The sequence below is a fragment of the Chamaea fasciata genome, unplaced genomic scaffold, assembly GCF_029207755.1.
Source record: "Chamaea fasciata isolate MVZ Bird 193981 ecotype frontalis unplaced genomic scaffold, bChaFas1.0.hap1 SCAF_6, whole genome shotgun sequence".
In the NCBI taxonomy this organism is placed as follows: Eukaryota; Metazoa; Chordata; class Aves; order Passeriformes; family Sylviidae; genus Chamaea; species Chamaea fasciata.
This window is the reverse complement of record NW_027094091.1, coordinates 39341329-39366249: the sequence shown is the minus strand read 5'-3', so window position 1 is coordinate 39366249 and position 24921 is coordinate 39341329. Positions and strand designations below refer to the sequence as shown.

Sequence of the window (24921 nt, the reverse complement as noted above, 5' to 3'; positions counted from 1 at the left end):
CCCCCCTGAATATGCTTCCTGATACGGGAACTTGAGATAAAATAAAGATATTGTCCAATTATCTCAGGTGTAAGGAGGAGTAAATAAAACCAGGGGAGAAGAATGTAGCCACAAGGAAAGCCAAACCTAGCAGCTGTGCTGAAAATCATCTCTGGATGAGTGCAGTTGGGGCTGGCCATTGCCCAGTGACTCATTTGCTGAGGGTAGGTTTGTAGGCTCTTCCTCCCTAGAGAAGAGGAGGAGGAGGAGAATTTGTTGGGTGTATGGTGGTGAAACCTCTGGTCTGCATAAGACAGAAGGGGTGAACACCGATCACTGGAGGCTACAGGCCAGATAAAGAGCAGACCCTGTGGAGAATTCTCTGTTACACAAATTCAGTTGGCTCAGTTGTAAAACTCCCCTGCCTGTGGAAGGTGATGTTCACACAGGACAGTCACATAAGAGGCAGCTCTCATGTCTTACAAAGTGTCGTAAACTATCAAAGACACTACCTGTTCCTCTCAGACTCATTTCTGAGGCCTTCCATGAGAGAACTGCACATGACCCCCAGGTGTTGCAACATATCCAGCATCTGTTGCAAAAGACAGTCTAAAACTCCTCCCACAGGGTTCCCACAGATACCTGGACCTATATTAATCCACTGAACTCTGTGGTTTGAGGGAACCCCCCACAAAGAATACCAGAAGAGGACTAACAGGACACCACTAGACACACAGGGATGATGACTCTCTCACTCTCTTTATCTCCACCCCTCTCTCTTTTCTATTTTTTTCTGTCTCTCTCTACCTCGCATTTACTGTTGACTTCGGCATATGTAGTCATTTGCACCTTAATTCTGGCAGAAGCATCTCCCTACCAATCATAATAATCAGATCATAACAGGGAGTTTGCTATTCCGTAATAGAAGGTGGGTTTTGTTGTTTTGGGTTTTTATTAATCTACAGGCCTATTTTCTTGCAGAGGAATTTATGGATAAAGTTTCTTCAGTGGAACATTTTCCTCCAGCGCTTCTCAGAATTCTCAACAGTTCTTCACATATAATTGACTTCAGGTCAGCCATGACCACTCAGTGGGTGAGCTGGCAATTTGGAACAACTGTCCTGAAGCTTTTTTATCAAGGATACAGACAAGTTTTAGAGTTACTGGCCACTATAGACTCTTGGCTGTATTTTATACAGACATTCCAACATGTCTCTGAGGTACAACAGGGCAGGGTGTGCAGAGGTACCTCGACAGGCTTTCATTTTGCAGTGCCACAGACAGAATTGCTTAATATTCTAGTACTCAAAATACAGTAAGTCCACAAGACCCTTTTGTGTGAGGTTTCCAAGGGGGAAAGAGGAGGTATTTGGGTAAAATGTGCTGGATTGCAGGACAAAATGCTGGATCACCTCAGAGACGGAGAGCACTCAGATACCTTGGGAGCGCTGAGATACTTCAGGTGGGTGGGACAGGCTGCACTGTCTCTGTGGGGAGCAGGGGCTGTTTATGGGAAACACTGAGGCCCTTAAGAGGGCCTGGGAGAGAGGTGTGAGACTCCAGCGAATAATTTAGGTGGAAAAGGCAAGTAGTGATGATGGAGGCCCTGAGTGAGGTTTGTCACAAGTTTCCTTCAGAAGGAGTGGTGCATGGAGGGGACAAGACACAACCCAACACAATATGAGCTGGGTGGTGGAGATTTTTGGCAGGAAACACTGAGATATGTCAGGGTGACAGACCATTTTTTAGGACAGAAATGGAGATATCTTAAAGGGAATGCTGGAGGTTCTTGAGGGTAGAGGACACCCAGATATTTTAAGGGGACATGGGTAGGAAATGCTGAGATGTCTCAAGAAGACAGTGAAATTTAGGAGTGAGGGAAGCATCACCAAATACCTGAAGGAACAGCGTAGGATTTGGTTAGAAGTGATAATATGACTCAGAAAGAAGAATGAATAGCTTCAGCTAGTAATACATGTATCAATTCATGGGAGAGATTATGAAGTCTCAGATTGGATGCATCGAAGTTCACCTGAGGGACAGCAGAATGTCTTATTGGGAAATGCTGAGGTATCCCACATGTGAACTTTAGAGGATTTCAGAAGCAAAAAGAGGTTTGCCCTTATATGGGCCTTGAAGGGTTTCAGTTAGATGGGTAGAAGTACTTTAAAAGTGGTATCAGTGGGGTTTTGGTGGAAAAAGATGGGCTTCCTAAACAGCAGGAGACTTGAGGAAGGGAAGACTAGCTTTGACTTTGTGGGAATGTGTTCAGCTACCTGAGATTACGCCCAGGAAGAAAGACGTCTGATTTGGGAAGCAGCAAACTAGCTCTTAAAAAAAGAAAGAAGTAACACCTAGTGTTAGTACTAACACCTAGTGCTGAGATGTGGCTGAGTTCCTAGAATGGCTACTGTGGCAAGGAAAGTGAGAATTTACTGGGAAATTGGAAGCATTTTGAAAAAAAAAAAAAAAAAAAAAAAAAAAACAACTAAAAGGACCTTCAAAAAGACTCATTTCACCCTCAGGGGTTCCATAGGAAAAGCAAACTGACTCACTACAAGAGGACCAGAGAAAAGTACAACTGAGATTGAGTTAGAGATTAGGTGGGAAAAGCTGAGATAAGAATGAGCTAGAGAGTGGAGAGAGTCTTTCCACACGATAGTAAGTGAGGAAACAATCTTGTGCAACAATATGCTGAAGTGGAAGCAAAAAATTACTTTCTTAGCAGGAAATACTTGAAAACTCTATTTGCTTTAGGGATTATTTTTGCTCTACATGAAAAGCTGCCGTGCAAGTCAATGGAGAGCCATGAATGCAGGTTTGGAGCAGGTTACAAAAAGAAAATTCAATGATATTCACACAGTCCTTGGGACATGGACTTTTACATTTTGAACAATTCTTTAACAGGAAAAGTTGTTGGAATAAGATACATAACACATTTGATAATTAAATAATCTATATCTTAATGGAACTATGAAAAAACAAAATCCAACACACAATCCTTGGGTGGGGGGAAAAAATTACATAGTGAAACACCCTGAGAGCAAAGTTCTGCACAGAGGTGTTTTTTCTGCATGTCCCTGTTTACAGCGCTTCCCCTTTCATGCCCTAAAACATACGTCCAGAATCTCAGCCAAGTTAAAAGACTAACCCGTGCAGTATGTCTTCCCTCAGCAGCAAGACCCACTGCCAAGGAAGGGAGTGCAGGAAGCAGGGGAGGAAAGGCCCAGGCTGTGGAGAAGCAAAAAGAAGGAATGACTGAGGAAGAGAGTGAGGGAAGAAGGGTGGATAAGAAAGAGAGGAGAAGGGCACAAGAAGAGAGGTGCTCTGGGCACAGGACTTCAGAAGGTTCTTGCTCAGACCTGGGCGACCGCCCTTGTAAACAAGGTGAGGTTTGGGGGCCATTTGCCACATTGCTCCTTTGGCTACAGATGGCTCTGTAAAGAGGGTGAGAGTCCCCCTCCTCTCACTTGAGGGGGAACCTGAGCTCACCCCAAGCCCTTGTTCCTGTAGAGGAAGGCACTGTTCACCTGTCTCTGACTGCCCAGGTTAGTACCTCTCTTCTGGAATTCCCTTTCCTGTTTTGTATTTGTGAGCGTAGTCTGCCTGCAGTGTGTCTGTGGGTTTTTTGTTTCACCTTTTTTTAAATAAAAACACTGTAGTATAGATTAGTTGGGCTTCCCAGGACTGGAATACAAACCTCACGTATGCCTGCAGGTCAATCCTGCCTTCTGTCCAGTGCCAATGAGCATTCAGATTTCTTCCTGCTCACTTTGGGACAGCATTAGCCCACTTGGCAGGAAGGCTTATAGTGCCAGCCTGGCTGTCTGTCCTTGTCAGAGTCCATTCAGCATGACAGAAATTGAAACTGAAATTCCTTGTTTGTATTGTCTTATTTTTTCAATATTGGAAGGTAAAAGAACCAGCAGATATTTCCCATTCAATGCATGTACCAGAGATTACCATTAATGTTAAATACAGGAAAATGGCCTATGTGCCTAGCTTTTTCCAAGAAGAACACTCATGCCTCCACACTGCAGTTCACATTTGCATTTAATTTTTCCCCACTATTAGCTTTTTATGACTGCTGTAGGTTTAAGGTTTCTTTGTGTTCTCAGGATTTCTTTGGATGTCATCAGTTAGTAGTTTCATACAGTTTTGTAGAGGACACTTAAAAGCAGCACAGGGACAAGGCTGAGACATAAGATGCAACCTGACTGATATGACAAGTTAATAGGGGTGAATTTTGAAAGCTGCTGAAACATTTAACATCGTACTGGCCACTTCAGCCCTTTTTCCTCTGCCTGAAAGTGGGGGGCTAAGAAGGAGCACATGTAACTGAAGGTACTACAGTGGACCTCAGCAAGTTTCAATTTACATGAATTCATAAAGGAAAAGCAATGTAGAAAATCCGTTGTGAGCTGTAACTTCTGTTTAAAAAGTTGCAAATTCTTCCTTGACTAGAGCTCACTGGAATAAACATGCTACTTGTTTATTTCACAAACAATCAAAAGGTTTAATTTCACCAGAAGGTATTGTGAATTAGCAAATAAAATTACTTTAGTTTTGTTATGTTTTTTGAAGCTAATTCAAATTCGGAGAGGTTGGGGTTTTTTTAGGTTTTACAGGTGTGTTGCATTTTTTCTTGTAGAACTACAGTGAAAATGGAATAAACACCTTCTTTTCGTGACCTGAGAATACCTTCTTGTAATCCCTTAAGTCCTAACTCACTTTATGCAACAGAAGCTTTAAATTCAGAAAGTTTCTTTCATGTCTTTGAACAAGTCATTAAAAAAAATCCAATGTGTGTGTTTTTCTTTATTTTGATATTAAAATGTATTTAATAGGGAGAGAGGAGGTGGTTGGAAAGTGGTAGAACAGAGGAGGTGCACAAGGGTGATGTCCTGTTTGAAACAGGTTCAGTGAGCTTGCCTGTAAAGTCTAATCTGAAACAGTTGTAGATGCTTGTCCCCTAAGGTTTCCATTTTGCACTGGTTTAGCTGTGCATTTGCAAAGAGAGATGTGTACAATGGCCTAAAGCAATACGGAAAGTGGAAGGTTAGAGACATTTAAGAAAGAGAGAGCTCTGCTCCTCTTTTTTGAGTATGAAAGAAACAGAAACTTAGAATTCTGTCTTGTATGTCAGCTTGTAATCAAGACGTTAAGCCTCATCATTTACAAATTTCACATCCTAGTTTTCCATTAGTGTAAGAGAAAGTAGTGTCCCATGAATTCTGAGATAATCATCCATTACTGTGGGTACAATTTTGACATAAACCCCTATCCTTCCTCTCATTCCTGGAAACAGTATAACCTGATGGTTTCCCTGCAGTTGCCACAACCTATGACTGAGCCTTACCCTTTGCCTCTCATTGTGAAATTTCGTACACTCAAGGCTATAAACAGACCTTGCTGATGGAGTTGTGTCCTGAGAGAATCACATTGTTCAAGATGAAAAATGTTTTGATAACATTTTTAACACTGCACAGTGCACAGAGAGTCTGTAGTCATTTACTCATGGTCAAATCAGAGATAAGAAGTAATGAGTGACATTTTAGACACCAGAGAAATTATTCCTGAGTAGAATGACTCGTGGAAAGCCCTTGAGAAAAGGACTGATCTTTGGCCTTGTGAAAAAGAATATCGGTTTCCTAATGAAACAAATGAGTAAACAAAGCCTTGAAAACATAAATGTCAGTATTGTTATTATAAAAAACAATAAAATGTTATTCTAAGAATTGATGACACTGATATTTCATGTTAGCAGAACACTGGACATAACAAATTGCTGAATTACATATAGATATGGAGTCATACTTCAAACACTTAGGTGAAGCCTGAAATTTATGGGAAGTATTATATCCAATAATATGATATTATATAGATTGATTTTGATCAGTTTTTAATATAACATAAAGTATCATATTATAACCCATAAACTAAATTGGATCCTAATGATAACATAACAGGAAATGTTAATTCAGCAGCCACTCCCAGAATGCTTTAATTAGGTTGACTTTTCAGATTTTCAGGTTTCTTTCAAAATAGGGTTGAGTTGAGCTGGTGGTACCAAGGTAGCCACTGCAGTGGACCTGCCTCCTCCTTTCATGACATGAAAGTGTGCTGGGTTACCCAAATGTGAAATTCTGCTGGCTGCTCCATCAGTGTGTCAGAGAGAAGCACAGAGGACTTTTGTCTGTTCTGATATTCTGTCTGCCTTGTCTCCATTGTGGAGCTCAAACAGTCAGGAGTAAGGGCAAGCTTGAAGCTTCTTCTCCCAGTGTTCCCCTCAAAATCATGGCATACTTACTACCTCCCTTTACCTTTTTCTGTCATCAAGAAGAGAAATGTGGTAGTTAAGTGAAAATACCTGCAAACAGACGAAGACCTCCTCATCTGCATGCTCCTTGAGGGAGGCTATTGCCTCCACTGGAGTGACAGGATTTGTATTATTCAGCTGATCCTATTTCTGGTTAAAAACCAAAATTCAGGTAAGCTAGTAGGATGCTACCAGAGATACTGGGAAAAGACAAGTGACTGTGGAGTGCCATGGATGTCAGGATTTAGCATTATGGGACTCTTTTTTTAGATAAGAAACTGTATACACTACAGCTAAGGTAAAACCCTTTTTAAAGAAATGTTTATTGTATTTTAGCAACTATTTAGCATATGCAGTTATCCATTGTCCTTTTTTGTTTCTGTAGCCTTAGAAATACTTGGAAGCAGCATATGTTTTTCCTTTACATATATTTTACAAATAAACAGTTTATTTTAATTGCTTGCAATAAATGTAGGCGGGTAAAAGATTTTGAAGCTAAGTGAGGTTGTGTCCAATGGTAATAACATGAATTGCCACAGAAAGCTTGTTCCATTATGGCCTAAATTGAGAGAATACTGATCTAAAATTTTATTTCTTCATAAGGGTTATAAAATTAATACCAGAACTGTATGAAGCAATTTTTTTTCAGATAATTAATTACTAAGCTAAAACTGAATTTTTAAAAAATGTAGACATATTGGAACTTCTGCAGAAACCATTGTTTCCCATTATTAAATAATCAGAGAAGCTAAACCTTAAAATATATGTCCCTAATTTTGAGGTTTCTGCATGAAAAGACATATTTTGTCTTATCCCATTTTTCACAGTATCAGTGAACCTTCTTATCAGTGCTGTAGGAGTCTTTATGACAAAAAATTACTCACAGAGAGCCTGGACAAAAAAAAAAACCCACATCTAAATGTGATCCAATGAGTCTTTGAATAGAAATTATCATCACTCAAAAGCTGTGTTAGAAAGACAAAATGGGTGCCTTTTTACACAAATAAAAATGTTCTACATATTATTTAAATGTTCTTTTTCACAATCAAAAATGGAAAGTTTACAGTGTGTCATAAAATTTAACACAAACTGCCTTTATCATTATAACACTTCAGACTGAGGTATGCTCATATTACTTCAATTACTAAATGCCTATCATTCAGTTTCCGAGTTCAAACCGTGGCATTTGTTCCTGCAAATATGTACAAAACATGGAAACTCATTGTACATTCCAAATAGGTGCATGCTGAAAAGCCAGTATGTTGCTTGACCAGCAGCACTCCTTTCTGAAAGTAAAGGTAGACAAAAGCTGTTCTTCCTCAAAAGTCAGATCTTTAGATTCTTAACTGGATCTATTTTTGTCAGTTTTTCCTACAGTGTAATAAGGCTATTAGAAGACTGTGCGTGGATCAGTCAGCAGCACTTTACAAATAGCACTGAGCTGTGTGTCTCATTATCCCTGGGTGGTCAGCGGCATCCTGCAGAGATCTTTGTGCAACTTTGACACGGCAGTCATCAAACTTGAAAAGCGTTTTGAAGGATTAGTGGAGAGAAATATTCCCCTTCCCAGACAGACATAAGCCACATAACTTTGCAAAATATTTTTAGTATTCAGATGATATACCTCATTTAAAGTGGTATCTATTAATTAAGCAGGATTTGAAGCCTGTTGACTATCTTCGAATAGAAAGGAGTAAGGCTTCTTAATTTCTAGGCTTGAGGAACTCCCAAGACAGACACAAGGGTATTTTTTTAACTGCTGAGGATGACTGCTCCACTGCAGATGCTGTAAGGACTAGGATGAGATATTGTAAGGACAAGCAAGACTTGAAACATTAGCACTCACACTGGATCTCCTTGACAGGATTCAGTATTGCTGAGAGGTAAGACCTCAAAGCCTGGGTGAGTGTCCCCAAAGACATGTTTAGAGAAAATACTCTACATGCAACATTTCTGCTTTGTTTAGGGAAAAGACATTGCATCGCTTGACACTTGTGATTTATATGACCACATTCCCATGGGTACATTATCAGTTATTCTAGAAGCATCCTTGCTGTAAAATTACAAACATATTAAAAAAAAAAAAAACAAAACCAAAAAGCCCAAACCAAATCAAGCAAGCAAGCAAACCAACCTCTCCCCAACCCAAATAAACCCGCCCCAGCCAGGATCTATCAATACCAGTCAGTCATTTAAAGTAATACAAAGAGATTAATGCTTCCAAATGTTACACTGACACCCGACTTGGAAAAAATCTACAACATTCATAAAGGCAGGAAGGGTAAAGAGGAACTTTTCAGCATGATGAATTATGTTGCTTGCTACGAGCTGTGTCTATAGGGTACTTTGTAACCCTCAGAAAGATCTTACTGCACATTTGATATCGATAACAGTATGATTTGTTTTTCTGTTGTGTATGCATTGTTTTTCTGCTGCACTTTATACCATAATGATAAGAACCACAGAGGGGACTTTTTAGGGCCACACAATGACAGAGATCAGTTTCAATAGGCAACAATCAGTTCCAAATCTGGAACTTAGACCTTGGTAGAAATACAGATGGAGGTATCCTAATCTCTGTTGTAGGACTAAAGAACAGCAAGCAATGAGACAACTGCAGCTCAGAAAGTTCTTCTCTGTATGGAGATTACTATTTCTATGGTACTTTGGCCTTACACACTTTGCCTAGACTACTCCAGATGACTTTACATAAATTTTCTCAGACCAGGTCTAAAAAGGTGGATTCCCTGTGATTGAATTACTTCAGAGTAAGGCATAAGATTCCATAGTCTTGAAAAATTCTCATTTGCTGTAGCCACACATCAGAACATCAACAACTTTTAGGGATGACAGATACTTAAAAACCCTCACTGAAATAAAATCAGTAACCAGTACAGTCCAGTTAACAGTTTTGTGCAGATATATATTACGCATAATATTAAAAGCTTTTCTGCTTTCTACCACTTACAAATATACACCATCCTGTGTTAAAGTAATTTTGCAAAACTAACTAGATACATAGCCATGTTAATCATGAACTCTGGATTTCCACAAACTATGAGGCTAAACTTTCTTAAGTGACAGCTTGCTCTCAGAGATTAAAAAAAAACAAAACAAAACAAACTTGGATGCTTTTATATTCTTCTGTCAATGTGCTGGTTACAGAATTTATAGTCAGTAGCATCTCTTAAATGTCATGCTAAATAATCATATTAAGCAATAAAATATATGACTGATAAATGGAAATATTCCCAATAAAATACTTATAAACTAAATCTAAAGCTCTAAATGAGTATTATTTAAAGCACCAAAGCCAGAGTCTTGCATTTATAAAAGCATATCAAGAGGAAGCTTTGAAGAGTTAGAGTTCAACAGAGAAGTTCAATTCTGGCAAGTTAATGGAATTTTAGCATGCTTTTTCATGAAAACTGCTGCAATCTTTTTGCCTAATGTAACCTCATTTCAGTTAATGGCATTGAAGCATCCTAAAGCTAAATGACTGAGGCAGGATTGAGATCAAAAGTAGCTCTTAGACAGGAAAAAGCTAAGTGCTGTATTACAGACTTCCATCATTTATTTGCACTTTAAAAAATTGAGATGAAATCATTGAAAGTCCCTCTTTGCTACATGTTGCCTAGAATTATAATTTCTGACTTGTTTTATCACCTGATGTACAGCACAGCTCATGGAGTCAAAAAGGTGCAAGTGATGACACGGCCCTAATCCACGCCACGCTTTGCAAGTGGTAGAACAGGTAACAGAGCACCACACCACCTATCTCCCTGAGAAATGCTCTGTCCACCAGCACAGAGATGGGCATTGTGCATGTGTTATTTCAACACACTAACTGTGCTAGCTTTTGGATAGATCTAATTATACTTTATACACCTATTAGTAGAATAAGGATCATTTTTTAATGCATGGTTATCAACACAGTCACTGATGAAAGAGAGCAAATCTCATGCTGTGGATGGTTTGGCTTGCAGCCTTGGGTATCCTACAAAGGCTTAGACGACATTAAGAAAAAACCATTGTTTTCAGAATAATTATTTCCCTGCTGAGAAAACATCCCCAGACTGCAAAACCAGTATATTAACTTAGCAAAAGAAAACAATCTTATGACATTTTTTTCCACTAGGATGGTAGAAACACTAATAAGAAACTGAAAGTGCAAAAATGTTTATTGATGGGAAGTCAAACAGGCTTAGAGACCAAAACTCTTTTTTCTTTTCAAAGCAAGGTATCAGGAGTTTCATATGACTCCACAAACATACTATTTAATAAAATATTTACGTCCCACTGGAGTTAAAGATAACCTGGAGTTTTCCTGGCAGTTATCACTGAGAACTTTTTTTGTTCCTACAAGACTGAGTTTGGAACTACTGACACTTTGCAAGAGAATACAAGAATCTTAGGCACCTGTGTCAAGGCTGCCTGCTCCTTTTCTGACATACACTGAGTTAGCTGGGCAAACATATTGCTCTGGACTCATTCTCCTTTGGGCTCTTTTGATTCCTCCACATGCAGAAACAAGAAAAAGTTGCCTCAGAGGCAAAAATTTCCTAAACTCCGGTTCTGGGCTGATTTATACTGCACCTTAACCCTCTCTGATGTTAGCCCAGGGGTGTAACAGACAATGCTGCATGTGCTGCATATTTTAATTTTGCTATGCGGTTATAACCAATTGCTCTGAACAGCAAAGACAGTGAGTAGTACTGAGATTTACTGTAACATTTAGAATAGAAAGTGGTTGGTTTTCAGCAACAGGAGGAATAGTGGATATAGGTAAATTAACTAAATGTTTGAAAAATATTTTAGCCCTGGACCAAAAGTCTTGTTTTCATTCACAGAACAGGAACATGCAAAGGGTGATACTTTCTATGTAGCCCCTATTCAGACTTCCTTGGATTGTTGTCCAGTGGGCTCTTCAGCTGCATCCGTTTCAGTCCCAGTTGGGGTGATGCAAAACACAGTCTTTGAGCACCTAAAATCCTTAGTTTTTCTACCTAGATAAAGATCCTGCTATAGAAGGCCTTTTCCTACAGGATTAACAGGAGATTTTTAGGTGCTGAGGGATTTAGTTTCTGTAGTCTTCAGATCTTGTACCACTTTCATATCTTATGTTGCATGCTGAAAAATAATCTCAATCAAACCCAGGTGTTTCCTTATGTACGAATCAGTCTGGGTTTAGAAAGCACAAGTTTTTCAAGTAACTTCTCCCAGTATAAAGGCAATTAAGCACCTCAGTGAGATGCATGCCAGACTGGATTGAAAAAAAAAATCTGTATTTCAAACAGGAAATAATTTAGGATAGTAATAATTTCAAATATGAGATGTAATCAAGGAGAGGGAAGCTAAGATTAATGCAATCTATTTATGAGGAGACAGGTGAGACAGTTACATCACCTCCATAAATTCTACTTTGCTCTTTTCTGTGAGTTATTCAAGCTTTCAAAAATGTTGTAAAGTAGAAAAAAATCCCTGTGGAAGTGGTTAGGGATGGTTTTGTTTTTCACATTATATTATTGAGAGCATGAATTCCTAACCTTTACTATCTTAATAGTAAAGTTAGTTAATACATTCATGGATTTAAAACATTAAGATTTTGGATTTTAGTCCAATCAATGGGAATTTATCCTAAATTTAATCTTATTAGAGAAAACAGATAAAGCACGCATTTCTAGATCAAAATCAACTTCTCTTTAAACCCTGATCACCTGTCAGTTTGCTACTTCCCATATCAGTCATGAGCTATTTGCCCCAAAACCTTCATCAATAAAGAATTCATGTTCTCAGCCTACAATTGTGGGAATACACGAGACAGAGAGTAAGACAGACTTAATTAGGACAGCTAGTCTGATGACTAGGATGCCATGGCAAGGACAAACAGAACTTTGAGATTATGAGAAGATGGGATTAAACCTGTTTAAGGGAAGAGATTCAATCAACCTCCTATGATAAAGATGTTGTAAAGTGCATAAGTTGCTTGTATGATCTTTTAACCTAATTATTGTAGTAGAAATTATTAACCTTACTGAAATAGTATATAAGTTCTTAGAAAACCTGAGTAAAATTGAATTCTGATCACCAAAATCAGTCTTCCCGTCTCTCCATCAATCGCCGATATACAATGAACCTCTCATTGCTTTCAGTTTAAAGGGCTTTGTGGATACCTTCAAGTAGTAAAAGATTTGTGAGGAAACTATCTATATCATTATGGTACACAACAAGAAACAGCAATTGTAACCTTAAAAGAAAAGCAATGGCTATTTTACTTAGATTTTTAAAAACTGTGTCATTCTCTGATAACTGAAGCAAAATATTTATTTGGGGAGTTTTAATAAAGATTGATCATAATCAGATCAATGATTTCTTTTCAGTTTTAAAAATGCAGTGCCTAAATATTGGCCACTTGAATTCTGCACCAATAAGCAGAGAAATTACAATTATTCCCCTAAATGGGGCCGATGGACTGGTAACAGATCATTTTCACCACGCTCAGCAATCAGCTTCCCTGTTACCTAATGGCATCTTGTCGGTATAATGAAAAGAGTAGTTCAGTGGAAAAAAGGAAAATATCACCTGAGGGTCCACAATTAAAGCAGATAAGAGGGAAGAAAGCAGTAGGTTGGACATAGAGATATTACTGTCCTTACTGACGCACTGCACACACAGTAGCCAGGGAAACAAAGGAGATGAAGGACTGGTTACATTTATTTATTTTAGTAACTGACAGCCCTGATTCTATAAATAATCATTTAAGTCTAAGCAGAAAGTAATAATATAAAAATATGCACTTCCCTCAATTTAACCAAGTTATACACTCTTTATAGCTGTTCTTTTTGAGTGCTGATTACAGCATTACTGTGGCATCTAAATGCCTTCCAGCAGCTCACTGGTAATGTGGTTACTAATTGCTATGTTATATTTTATTAGAGAGCTTGATCTTGCAAAATGTTGTAAGAGTTGCATTTGGAACAAGGACAAATCACCATTTGTCAGCATCAGAATTGCAGGAATGGACTGAAAAGTTCATATTTTCTCCAATCTGTTATGTTTCGTTACACACACGCATACATATTCAGCATAGTCTGGTTCTCTCTCTCCTTTTAAAAAATTGAGGAAGAACTTCCAGTACTGTAAAACTGAGGATTTGCGTCACTTGTTGGAATGAGCTACAATGTTTATAATGCTTAATCTAGAGGTTTTTTTCCTTCTCAACTGACGTACAGAAAATAAATTGTTGGTAATACAAAAGGAATTTGTTATCTCATAGCTACTTTTGATTACCTCCAATGCTTTTGACTAAACTGTTCAGTTTATAGCAGCCACAGAAATTTGTTCTTATGAATCAACAGGAAGGTTCACATGTAGAACAAAGAACAAATCTGCTATGGCAGAGGACTTGAATGGATATCCCAGGTGGTCTCTTCTAGTATTGTAAGCCCCCAAAAGAGCCAAGAGGAAAGCACAACAGCTTGGGAAGTTTCATTTTTAGGAATATTATACAGCAATTTTTTTTCACTGTTTAACAAATCTAAATGCTAGCAATAGGTATGGTCAAATTTAAATGAGATACAGTAAATTAGCCTTGGATCTGAAGTGCATTCAGTTTCCTGAAAGAGTAAGTGATAAGAATTGTTATGGTTTGAAAATTGATCTTGGGAAATTTTTACAATGGCAGCATAATCAATCAGAGTACCCATGTACAGCACTGCTTTACAGGGTTATGCATTCATGGTTATTAGCGTAAAAGAAAACAAGAGAAACTCTTCTATAACATTGTGTGTGCATATATCTGTCTATATCTAATCTCTGTCTATATCCACACACTTGTACATATGTATATATGAAAATACCTAAAACCATATCATCACCTTTATTTTACTGACTAATGATTGACACTGTTGTCCCAGTAACAATTCATTATTCATTATAGCTCAGCTTTAAAGACAGAACATGCATTCTTTTGTACATCCTGTCAGTTGCTTTCATCCAACCAACCACACTCCTGATTCAATAGTTGAAAGCTTACCCGCAGTCCTATGAACAGTCCAAACAGACTGTCCCGGGTTTCAGTGGATGAGTTATGACATTCAGTCATATGCCTGAAACTAAACCATGAGTAGAAAACTGCATTTGATTTCTGGAAAGTTAGTTGTTAAGTATCTGCTAAAAAAAATTAGTTTAAAGCTTATACCAAGCTAACAATACCATTGTCAAGAAAGATTGACAAAGCATCATGCATTTATTCTTTATCATTCCTTCCTCTAATATTTTCTCTTGCCCCTTCTGTTTCAGTTTTTTCTTAATTTTCCAGCACCCCCGGATCTGTGCAGAGATTGATGTAGTTTAGAAGAATTGGACTGTAAATCAACACTCACTTGTTCCTTTATTGTTTCTATGTTACATCTAATAAAAAAAAGGAAAAAAAGAAAAACTGAATTTTAAAAACCTTACATTCGTACATGGTGAGTTTAAGTTCATTGCCATAGTGACTAGTGCTTATTTCTCAAGCTCAGTCTTTCCACAATAACAAAGCTATCACCCACACATCTCTCTGCTTATTCTTCCTCTAATAAACATTCTAATACACATAGTACCAGAGAATAAGTACAGTAGATACTGTACTTTGGTGTTTTTATGAAAAATCACAGAAGAGAATGTGACCTCTGTGTGTGGTGAGAACTAATGTGGAAAAACGTACAAAGATAGGAATTTCCTTACTGAAAAGAGAAACATTGGTTGCAAGGGATTAATTAATTTCACTAATATTCATCTTATGTTTTTAAAAAGTGAAGATCTATGGCCTGTTTTCTGAAGTCATATTGATCTTAGGCAATTTGCAAACTTACTTTTTAAAGCAACAAATGTTATTAGTTTCTAAAATGAATCTGTTCTAAAAGTTATGTTCCCAAGCTTCCCTACTATTTTTCCTTTGCAGTGCCTCTAGTTATGCAGTTTTTCACTTGAGTTATTACCTCCTTTAGGAAGGGAAGGTAAAAATTTCTACAGACATTCCATATCCTTTTCCAATTCTCCAGTCCATTCTCTATAGAATTATTGCAAAAGGACCTTACAAAATTATGGAAGAAGACAAATGGTTTTCACTTACATTAACATTAAAAGAGTTTTAATTCACTGTGAAGTCACATCTAACATTTAGGATGTTGTAAGAGTGTGTAAGAACTGGAGTTCTACCAGTGTATCTTTATAAACCAAACCACCCCAAAATGTCATTTATTTGGAACCATGTTATTCATAAAATTTTACTTCTTTCAACCAACATGGGGGTTTTTTTCCAGAGGGAAGGAGAAGATTTTAGATGCCTCTTAGTGCTTAATTTCATAGTCTTATCAAAATGTTGTTTTATTTGAAAAAAAAAAGCTGAAACAACTAATTTTTAATATTTAATGGCAGAATGAAATCTTCTCACCTCACAACAGCTTTTTACCCCAAATTTTATCAAGATTATGAGAAAAAAATATTTTAAAGCTTTTTGTAAATCTGAACCGTATACTTTTTTTTTTTTTTTTACAAAGTCTAGAACTGGTATTCACAAACAACCCAAACCATGTATTACCTTGAATTAACTTTTCTTTCTGGTCTTGAAAAAGAATATATGCTGTTATTTCAACTCCAATTTCAGTGTTCAGTGAAGCTATTACACATTTTCCTCATCCATTCACCACACTGGAACTTTACCAAAGCATTTGCAAGCTTTGTTGCCTCTCTTAGCAATCTGGTGCCTGGAGGAAGATAGCTGCAAATGTTGTTTCTCTCTCTAACCCATAGTCAAAAAGAACATTGGCACTAAATCAGTAACTTGGTTGCCAATGCTACTTTTTTTATCCTCAGTGCTCTACCAGCTTCTTACTGTTTTCCACCTTCATTGACTTGATTTTCTTTTGCCTTCTTTTAGACAGAATTGTTGTAATGCAGTTACCCTGGCAGACTGACCTTACTCACCTTACTTGGACACAGAAATATTTCTTTCAGGTTCATGAAGAAAAATTTTCTAAAAGAGCCATTACTTCAAAGGCAGCTGTCTGCATAGATACCCTGTCTCCTGGAGACCTGTTCTGTCCATTTTATCATATATGCATGTGTATATAGACATATATAATTCTGCAAGTTAGAAAGACCTTTGAGTCTCTTAAGCAGCTTGTTCAGCAGTTGGATTTCTCTCTAATATTTCTCAGCAGATTCATCCTTCCCAGTTTTGTATAGGGGAAGGCAGCCAAAGACTTCTTCCAAAACCCTGAATCCAGGAATCTGCAGGGCTGTGCACTAATTGTCATTGAAAGGGGGTGGCAAAATTCTGAGCAGGTTTTCTGAAATAATCAGGACACAAGAAAATGCATAGCTCATATGCAGAAACTCCATGAATGTTCAGTGCAGTAAAGAATGCACATATTATATTGCAATGGAAGTGTTTACTTATGGATTTCTGTAGGCCTCACAGCAGGGCCTCAATATTTAATACTGAGTCAATCAAATGTAACCTATTATTACATTTAAAACTCCCAGCATCACGAATTCTAAATTCAAAGCAATTCTAAGAAGCTGCCAAAGGGGATCAGCAGGGAAAATCCTAAGACGATGATACAAATGGCTAGTGATGACAATCAATTTCTTCTATTAAAAAGTTATGTTACTGTATGTTGGGTTCATTTCACATACTGTATGATTCAGACAGTTACCTTCCATAACTGTAATGAAAATCTTAGATTTTAGAAAACCGGCCATCAAGTTCTTTGCATGTGTTAAGTGAGAGAGCTGGTAAGATCATCTGAAGGGCTGGCCAGAAAGAGTAATATACTTTTAAAAAAGGAACAGAGCAGAAGGAAAATCTTGAAACAAATTCCACAGAGTAACATGAGAACAGCTAGGAGCGCACCAGTGTTTGCAAAATACCAACAGGCCTGGGAAGATAAAGGAAAATCAGCACCTCCTACTACCATTTCCTCTAACCAAATTCATAATGAACCCAGAGAGGAACTCCATTTTTATCTCCTAGACTTTTATGCCTCTTATGAATGCTAACTTACTGAGAAAAAGGCTGTTAGTCAAAATATCAGGCTATAGCCATTTCATTTTAGAAATGTGACAGAATACACTATGTCAAAGTCAAATTATATTTTACTGTGAAAGTTTGGAAAAGTCAAGAAGTTACAGTATTCTAAAAGTCTCTAGATTTTTAATTCAGTCACTTTATTCAAAGTGATCTTTCCAATATGTCTAATAATGGGTTTATATGCATTTATTGCACATTCATATGCAAAAGTTGTAATGCATAAACCAGATATATGTCCTTGTAATTATTTGCTAAGACAATCAGCTAAAAAAAACCCTCCAGACTGGATATTAATATAAAGTGCACATCTATATCTTAAGGACTGGACTGAACCTCAGTTAAGACAATTTCACATTTGAAATCTTAGTTGTTATTTCTCTCTTTCAAAAAATGCTGCTGTTCAAACTTAAATATTTGATGCAAATGAGCTTCAGTGAATGCAGTAAATAAGCACTCTCATTGTATGAGTATCACATATCACAGTCTCCAAGCACTTTACAAGGGAGGATACAGGCTGAGTCATATATGATTTCATAAGTCAAGCTTAGCTGAATCAAGGCAATTCCTTCTAAGTTAAAACTCTGAAAGTGAGTTGAAAATTGAAGTTCACAGTGATTCAACACAGTAATTGCTGGTAAAAGTGATTGATTGTAGAAAGACAGTTTGAACCTACTGGCATACCAGAGTATGCTTGGAGAAATCTCAAATATCAGGGCTAGTGACATTGCTTAGCCTAGTCACAGAAACATAGAATCAACAGAATCTTGACCACAGTCACTTCTTGAATTCAGTTTTGACACAATTGCATAACTCTTTTTCTCATTAGATGTAGCCCTGCAACAATCTGTCTCTTCCACAGTTTCCAGGTGATAAAAAGAAAAAAACCCACAGAAATACCAAGTTTTGGAACCCAAAGACTCTCATCATGGATTACTGCATATGAACGTAGAGTTTACTAAAAAATGCATACTTCAATGATTATTATATTTCTTGGAAAAGAGTTAACAGCTTCTTCTATAGCACAGTGTGCATGAAAGGTGTTTCTATATGGAAAAACAAAAATGGTTGTCAGAGTGCAAAGCTTAAATCCTAAGACTAGAGAAGGCTCCCTTAAAGCAGCAAGTACTCAGGCTCTAGACAAAGTCTAACCAAGCCTTTTTGTTTGGAAAAACCAGTGGCTCACCCAAAATAGTTGACCTCATAGCAGGTCAGAGCCAACACTGATGGATTAAGAAGCATTTTCCTTATTAAAAAGTTAGGATGCAGTTTGACTAATATATTTATGTGGCCACGCCAGCTCAAGCACTGTGTATTCCCATCTTTAGACATTCACTCATTCCTCCCACCAACCCCTGCCTTCACACCAGAACAAGTGTCGATGTAACCAGCTGACAAATAGGAACAATGCCCCCATTCAAATCCCTTCTTTATTGTTAGGTTTATTGCTCTTAAGGTGGATCTATGCCACAGCTTTGTTTACCTTTTAGTCTGAAAAGTGCTTGTGATGCGTAGGCATGGGGAGAGAGAAAGGTGGGGAGAGGGATTGCTTAATCCTGTACCATGCCTACAAGAGGTCTGTGTGATTGACATTTCAGTGGTCACACCAGTGGCTGCTTGCAATGCCAATTGAGGGTCAGTGTAAAGAGCTGCAAACAGAACACTTAAAGGAAGCAGAGATTGAGCTTCTTAAACCCATGCTCACTTGGAACTTGCCTTCCTGTCATTCTGGAAACAGCACTGTATAAAAGGTGTTTTTAAATAGCATTGGATAAAGAACATGTTTGTCTCAGCTTCTGTCTAATCAAAGCAACTTCATCTGATCTTGAATTCTGGCTAACTATAGGGCACAGTAGCAGAATAGTTTGAGGTATAATTAAATACTGCAGTTAGCAGGGATCTGCTTCCAGAGAGCACTGAAAAATCGGCATAGCTTTCAGATTGGGTCAGTAACAGCAGAAGCTTTCTGTGAGATTTTTAAGGCATCAAAACTGTCTCTGTGCTACCCTGAACTAAAAACACAGGTTGGAGTTGTGTTTGATGGAGAGAAGGTATAGTTTAAAAAAATCATATAAAAATATATGTTCTGAGCAGAGAGGTTTTGTATGACTGGGTTTTTTTGGCCTAATGGCAATCATAGTTATTGTACAAGCAACATCACATTTCTGAGAAAACTGTCCAAGAAATCCAATGGTAATACACTGTGTGACAGGGCTAGCACCAATGCTGAAGTGTATGAATAACACTCATGTCTTTAATTTAAGACTAGTAGCATGGCATATATCGTCAGAAACATTGCTTCATCTGTAGTTTTTTTTTTTTTTTAAATTATCACACCTAGTAAGCAAAGTACTTTAGAGCAATCAGAACTCTTTCAAATTCATCCAGCTCTAGAGTTGTAAAAGAATAATTGGTACTGTCAGCACTTTCAATAACAAGTTGTCTCTCTAACACAGGAACTATGCTCAACTGAATTTCACTACTCAAATAATCCTGTTTTATTTAGAAAATAAAAATGCCCCAATCACAAACTTTGACAAACACATGTGCTAAAGCTTAGCCCCAGAACTGTTAATTGTCATACATTTTCTACTACAGGTTATTCTAAATATCAAAATTATTAACATTCAGCTTCCATGTCTCCATGGCCTGTTCTCAGCCCACCAAATTTGCCTCAACTCTCCTCTCATGTTTCCATAAAGAGTAAAACTGCAGAACTAAAACTCTTGGTTGTGCTCTATAGCTGTTCAGCCCCATGGTACTCCTTCCCACATTACACTGCCTATCTCAGACATAAGAGCATACTTGTTGCCCTATCGATAACTGCCTGGATGGCTGCTGCCAAATGTAGCAGGCAAGTATGGCTCTTCCATTATTTTCCTTATTTGGGCACCGATAAAAATGCTTTTAACTGCATAGCTCCCAATCTTCCCCAAACTTGGAAGAGTACAACTGCACCAAGCTACTGTTATATTCAGTGCCTTTCTAACAGCCCTTATATAACTCAAATATAGCTTAAAAGGTCTATCTAAAAGCTTATTACACCAAATTCAATCAACAGTGAAGTAAGTGGCAATACTTCTATATGAAAGGTTACTTGGATCTTCCTTAGTGGATTAACAAAAGCAATACAAGACAATTTGTCAGCATTGAAACATCTGCAAAGTAAAAAGGCTTTTTCAGAGACTGGGACTGCTGTTCAAACTTAAATGCGCATTTATGGAAGTCAAGGTAGACAACATCCATGGCTCTCCATCTACCATGCCCGTAGTTTGCTTGGTAAGATAATCATCTTCATAGAAGGCTATCAAGTTGGTTAAGTTTGACTTCCCATTTGAGAACCCATGCTGACTACTCCTGATCATGTTCCTGTCCTTCATGAACCTAGAAATGGTTTTCAGGATCTGTTATTCAATAACTGAAGGAAGGCTGCATCCAGATACAACAGATTCATTTATGTCAAGTAGTTTAAGTATTCCCTAACCTGATCCTCTTCTACCAAGGGTGTGCCCTCCTTGTTCTTGCTGGTCTCCAGGTCCTGGGATTCCTGAAGGCTGGTCATGCTAATGAAGACATAGGAAATAAAGAATTCGGTACCTCAGCCTCTTCAATGTCCTGTGACACTGAGCCCATACCCACATATTTTGCTGCTTATGTACTTCCAGAAGCCCATCCTGCTGCCTTTCTTGTTTCCTTGGTCCCTCACCAGACCCAACTACCGTTGAGATTTGCCCTTCCTAATCCTATTATTGTATCCTCAAGAATCATTTCTATGTTCCTCTCATGTTATCTATCACTTTTCCTCCCTTTTGTATGTTTGCTTTTCATGGTTGACTTTTCCTAGGAGCTTCTTGTACATCTACACAGGCCTTGTGGCATAACTGCTTAACTTCCCGCTCTTTGGGATGGTTCTTGAGTTTCAAAGAGATGATCCTTGAATATCAAATACCCAGCCTGGTCCCCTCTTCCCTCCATAGCCTTAGCCTATGGGACTCTTCCAGACTGATCCATGAAGAGGCCAAAATCTGTTCTCCTAATGTTCAGGACTGTGATCTTGCTTTTTGCCTTGCTCCATTCTTTTAGGAGTCTAAACTCCACTGTCACTGAAGCCAATACTCCCTTCAGTCTTCACTCCCCTGACAAGCTCTTCCTTATATGCAAGTATGAAGACTATCAGATCTTCTCACTGATTTCTCTGTCATCTCTATCAGGAAATTTTCACCAGTGCTTTCCAAGAACTTCATGGATTTCTAAGTGCCCTGCAGTTATCAGGGTAGCTAAAGTCCACCACAAGGATCAAGGCCTTTCTTGTGAACCTGAGGCTTCTTCTAGCATCATCTACTGCTTCCCTGAGCAGGCAGCCTGTAGTAGACACTCCCTACAGTTTCATCCATACTGGTTTGTTGTTTAATCCTCGCCCATAAATTCTCAGTTGGCTCCTCATCCATCTTCAGAAGGACTCCATACACTCTAACTACTCTCTCCCAAAAGGGAGCCCTTAAGGGCAACTCTAGCTCCTATCCTGTCCTTCCTAAAGGGCCTGTATCCCCCCACTGCATTATTGCAGTCATGGGAGTCATCCCACTACATTGCCATGATCCCAACAAGACCATAGCCCTACAACTCCATGCATTTCTCTGCTTACTCACATTTATTCCACGTGCTGCATACACTCCTGTACAGGTACTTCAGAGACACCTGAACATGCCATTTCCCAGACTGAGGAATTTTTTCCCAAATCAGTGCCTTGTAGGCACTTCCTTGCTTCCTGAAAACACCTAAAGTCATTTAGGCTCTTTATTGTGGTTTTTGTGTTTGCCTTCACTCACACCACTCTCAACCCTTTGCTAGACAGCTCTGTCCCTCACAGGCTGCTGCCAATGGTCTTCATTTCACATCACTCTCAGTTTAAAGCTCTTCTTAGGAAGTCAGATATACTGCTGGCAAAGGTACCTTCGCCTCACTTAGTAAGGTATAACCCATGTCTCCCTTCAGATGCTGATCCTCAGACACGATTCCAGGAGCAGAGAAACCAAAACCCTCTTGCTAGAACAAATTCCACAGTTAGCACTGCTTGGTTTGTTTATTCTACCAATATGGTCTAGACACAAGAATTGCTAAAGGTTAAGGGGTTTATGTAAATTTATAAAATTCACTTGAAGTCAGAATTTTAACATGCTTCTATGAATGATAGTTAACATATATATCTACATTCTCCTGTGTGGAATTTAAGGCTTCAGATGCTAACACCTATGATGTGTATGTATATCCTGCTTAAACGAACAACCTTATTTAAATAACAGGTACTCAGCTTATCCAATACCATTTCACTCTCAGAAAGCTTCAGCAAATCTTTCAGGACTGAGTGAAAATCATCAAGGAACTCAAAAGCCAAGTTATTTCATTTCCTTATGTTACCCTCATCCTAGGCAAGATAAAAATCTGTGAGCCTAAAAAACCAATCTGACAACTTCAGAGATGATGCATAAGCCCTCTTGTTAGAGGGTAGAAATGAGCCAAAACACAGACTTGTTTATCACAGCATGAAAAGGGTCCTAGTTTATTCTTCTTTCTTCTTAGCCATCCTGACTCTGGCTGCAGCAAGCTCCTACTGTAGGTTTCCCTTGCAGCCTCTAACCACTGGTTATTTTCTGCTAAACTATGACTGCAGATATCAGTTTGCAGACTCTGAATGCAGGCATTTACCTGGCTAGACTATGACTGCATCTTCCAACAACAGGCTCTAACTGCAGACCCAGACTAACCTCACAGCAGTGATTTGCTCTCCTCAGGATCCTTCTTCATCATAATCCTCTCGTTCTCTCTTCCTCAAGGTTCCTCCTCCATGATCTCCCTCACTAGCTAAAGCACTCCCTTTTATCGCACTTATTTTTATTGGATATAGCTGTGACTCATCGGGGCTGTAATGGGTAATTAACACAGCTGTTACTTATCAGGGGTGAGGTCGCCTGTATTCCCTTCTCCTACACAGAGATTGATCTCATTTACCTGCCTCATCCATACCATAAACTCCTGAACAATATCAGAGATGTTCCTGCAGTATTTGACTAATATGGACGAGAGACCAGGCTCAGGCATTGTAATTCCATTAAGTCACTTCATTATCTGAATGTATAAATTCTAGTACAAAAAACATTAATATTTGAATTCAAGTTTCTGTATATTGACTTAAATGTGCCCTTATCTAATTTTGAAGGTACTTGTTTTGAAGCAACAGCTTGCAGTGGTTTTAATCATAATTGTGTATGTTCCTGCTAAAGGTGCACCTCTACCAGGGAAATGCACAGCCTGTGCTGCAGGTTGAGATTCCTTACTGTCTGAAGTGAATTTCAAATGTAAACTAACCTATGCTATCTGGCTGTTAGTGATTTTTTTTTTTTTAAAGGCAGCAGTAGTAGTAATCGTCATCATCATCATCATCAAAAAAATAAAGCCCACACTTTTGCTAGTGATGAATTGCTAGTACCCTCTTCAATTTTCTGTGAAGCAAATTAGTTTAAATCAGTAAGCCAGGCAGCTCATCAGACACGTTTAACTTGTAATTGTGTCGAAAAAATACCTTAGAGTAAAACTCACAGAAGAATTTAAGAGGATAACCATACTGTAAGAACCAGCTGAAGATTACTTTTTAATTTGTCCCTTGGACAAATGCAGATGTTCATACATGTATTGCACCTCAGTGTCACTTAAAACAAGTACCGCACCCAAAGTTCACTGAAGTCAATGGGAGGCTTTTCGTTAACCCTCCAGTGTTTTAGGTGAGGCTTGAAGGCTTTTACTTCAGCATCTGCCTAACTACAGGCATATCAGCATGGTGACTGACATCCAGGTGACTACCACTGTGCCCAAACTGATAATAAGTCAAAGCTTAATTGAAGAGCCTCAAACTTTACCATCATAATGATAATGGAAATAAAAATCAGAGAAGGTAATCCACTCCTATCTCTTCTATCTCTTAATTATATAACTTCTACTAGTCTTCAAGAGAAAGAAGTGAAGAGTTTTCTATATATATCTTCAAGTATGGTACAATAAGAAGCTTATAATGCAAGTGAGAGGCTATAAGGCTAAGTAAGGATACAAAGTGGCTTACCCTGTGTCTCCCCTCACTGAATGTCTCTTGTGGCTGATCACCAAGAGGAAGTTTACTCTAGACCTGTAAGCCAAACTGACATTTAAATTACATGGACTAAAATTATAAAAACAGCTTTAAATGAAAAGGGCTGAATAACGGTATGCAACAACTTCTTTGCAAGAACTTTTCAGCTTCTCTATTGCCTGAAATAGCTTCACACTGCCAGTCACATTTCTACAAGCCCTATATGACATCTCACCCATATGTTCAAGCACACATTGAATAGGAGCTTTCAAGGACATGGTTTCACAGACAGCTTTTATTAAGAAACAACGTAAACAGCATAATAAAAACTTGGGAGAGTTTCATAGCTTGGGAGAGGCTGGGGCAGGGGGAAGGTTGCAAAGGGAAAAACAGCAGCACAGTATCAGTGTGCATGTGAGCCAAGAGAGA

General features: G+C 38.3%; 1 long non-coding RNA gene across 1 annotated transcript; it reads right to left on the bottom strand.

Moving 5' to 3' along the window:
- Positions 1-19665: 19665 nt before the first annotated feature.
- On the bottom strand, positions 19666-23227 carry LOC136291208 (uncharacterized). Its single transcript, XR_010721458.1, has 3 exons — positions 23138-23227; positions 20857-20935; positions 19666-20756 (listed from the first exon to the last, which is right to left on the bottom strand). It is a non-coding gene; the product is annotated as an uncharacterized lncRNA (long non-coding RNA).
- Between the last annotated feature and the right edge of the window lie 1694 nt (positions 23228-24921).